The sequence below is a fragment of the Rutilus rutilus genome (genome assembly GCF_951802725.1).
Source record: "Rutilus rutilus genome assembly, chromosome: 16".
Taxonomy (NCBI): domain Eukaryota; kingdom Metazoa; phylum Chordata; class Actinopteri; order Cypriniformes; family Leuciscidae; genus Rutilus; species Rutilus rutilus.
Genome location: NC_140224.1, coordinates 11,350,960 through 11,354,093, shown reverse-complemented (window position 1 = coordinate 11,354,093; position 3,134 = coordinate 11,350,960).

Here is a 3,134-nt window from a genome sequence, read left to right as displayed (position 1 = left end):
ACAGAAGACTCGTAAGTTCTCCACTGAGCTTTTAAACGGTTTTGTCCACAGTGGCACCTCCTCTAATAGGGGTCATCCAAAAAAGAGACTTCTGGGGCCTCATAAAACTTTATGTTCCTCACCACATGTGCTAAATAACTACAGGGTTGATACTAAATGACACATGTGGCATTCTATTTCTTCTGGCATTATATACATATTCATTATCTACAAATAAATCAATTATTTCCAATTAATTATCTTTTTTATAAGTTAGTGGGATCATGCAAGTTCAGCAGTTCATTATCACGAAGTTGCACTTAACTTTCCTTATTTGACTTACCTCTTACTTGATTTTTCTACACATTGGTTTATTATTCTGATTTCAATTGTTAATTTTGGTAACACTTTATTTTAGTGTCCTTTTATATTACATGTAGCCTACTTATTGTAGTAATAACAGTAAATTATGCATAATCACATTCAACTAACCCTAAACCGAATTATATAGTAAGTACGTTGTTAATATTACTCAGTAATGTATAGTTACACTGTAACAAGGACAACTTCAAATAAAGTGTAACCTTAATTGTAAATTGAAATGTGTTTTTATAAAACCAATGTGGTCGCCAGATAATGTTTCTATGTGAATGTTCAACAGAGCAAAAATACATCCATCCAAACAGCAGTTCACTGTATGCTCTTCAAATAAACCATTATATCTGCACTAGCTAGTGAAAAGGCTTATGTCTGGCACAGAGTTTGAAGAGACTCCGTTTATAGGTTTGACTTGCAGACGTAGAATAAAACCAGCTGACAGTCAGACACTATGTAAACTAAGAGTCTTGTCACTCAAACGCTAATACATTTGAAACACAATGAACAAATACACAGGGTTCCAAGTCAATAACATTACACAAAACCAGCAATAGTTGCTCTATTTCGATGCAGGTAAACTGAATGGCTATAGCCTTTCCAACAATAATAATAATATATTAAAATAAAAAAGACAATGCATGAGATAATGTGCGTAATCTCATGTGTTAATGCATTAGCTCTAACATGAACTAACAATGAGCATACATATTTAAAGCATTTATTAATCTTTGTAAAAGTGAGTAAAATATAATTGTTCATAGTTGGTTCATTTTAGGTCACAGTCCATTAGCAAATTAAACTTTTGATTTTAATTATAGGACTATTAGTAAGTTCAAATTAATATAAACTAAGATCAATAAATGCTGTAGAAGTATTCTTCACTGTAAGGTCATGTTAACTGATTTAGTTAACTAGTATTAACAAATGAAACCTAATTGTAAAGTGTAATATGAACTGATCCTAATTGTGATTTGTTAATTCATTAAATGAATGAACAAATCACAATTAGGGTGACAACATCAAACTTGAAAAGACATACTATATATATATATAAAAAAATAAAAAACCAACCAGAACAATCTTTTTGGAATCTGTTCTTTTACAAGAGACATCTGAACAAACCAATTCACCAGAGCTATGGGGTGTTCAATTCACAAGAAATAATTGCTTCAGTTCGCTAGGATAAATCAGACCTTCCAACACTCACAGAGAGAGAGAGAGAGAGAGAGAGAGAGAGAGAGAGAGAGAGAGAGAGAGAGAGAGAGAGAGAGAGAGAGAGAGAGAGAGAGAGATAAGACAAACTGATTCACTAGAATGAATCACACGTAACCTCACTCCACATGAGAGAGTCGACAGTAAAGTAATATGAGTTTATTTTCCACACTGCGTACACAGCACATTGCACGCTCCTTTTCTGAAAACAGCCTGAGATAACTCCCTTTCAATATGGAAAGACAGCTCATGAGAAAGTAAAACAATGTGGGTACACCAGAAAAAAAAAAAAAAAAAAAACTCAAGAGTGTCTCACTTTAGGCTGACATTCCACACACAGGACCAAAATCCTCATATCAAGAGGTGAAGGAGAGTTGAAAGCTTGACCTTTAACCCCCGAACCTACTCTTTTCCGATACACTTTTACGCATACACTGATATGTCGAATTACATCACCCTGACTCACCCTAAAACACACAAAGGAGTTCTCTGTGTTAGTTAGAATGAAGATGTGACTGATCTGAAAACTCAGTGCAGTAAAAACAAGCAAACACAGGCTGAAAGTAAAAGACTTTTGTATGATTCACTCCTAAAATCGCTTTAATTAGCTGGACAAAGAGCTAAATATAAAAATACAAATTAGCAAATGTATAATTCTAAAAAAAAAAAAAAAAAAAAAAAATTATTTATATATATATTATATATATTATATTAAATATAATATAATATTATATATAATATATATATATATAATTCTGAAAGAATTCTTGAGTGAAATGAGAAAAATAACTCCGCTATGTACTCATATCTTCATCCTGACTTTTGCAAGCTACTTCAATCTGAAACACTACTCTATAATTACCAAAGAAGGGATGCTACAAATACATAGACTATATCTTCGGAAACTATTCAAAGCCACTCAAAATAATTTAACAAAATTCTTGATCCTGAAGGTGCATTCAAATTTGGTGCAAATTTTTACAAATTTTTGGTGAAAGTTTTACATATTAAGAAATAAAGTATGCTTTTGTGAAATGTGTGAATGGTGTACACTCACATGAGATAAAGACTGTATTCAGGTTTATATATAAAAAATTTATAAAAAAAAAAGAAGTTATTGGCAAATTGAATATGACAAAATACATTTGATAGGTAATTTCAACAGGGTGTGGTTCACTCCTATATAAGCAGTGTTGGGTACATTACTCTAAAAAAGTAATTAATTACTAGTTACCAATTACCTCTTCAACAGTGTAATTAGATTACTAATGACTCTCTCTAAAAGTATTTAATTATTACTTTCTAAATCAACCTCAACCAGCTGAATAGACAAGGATAGACATGAAACTGTTTTTTGAGCAGCGGGTCCCGAGGACCACTGGTTTATACCAGTCCGATTTCATGGCATTTCATACGCATTTTACAAGAGTGGCTAATTCGTACGAGTGAGGTTCTATTTAGCCAGCTCAAAAAATGCATACGAATTGCTGTGAGATCGGATTGGTCTATACACAGTATTTAACTCAATTACATCAGAAGTAAAACAAAACAAAAACAGCATGTGT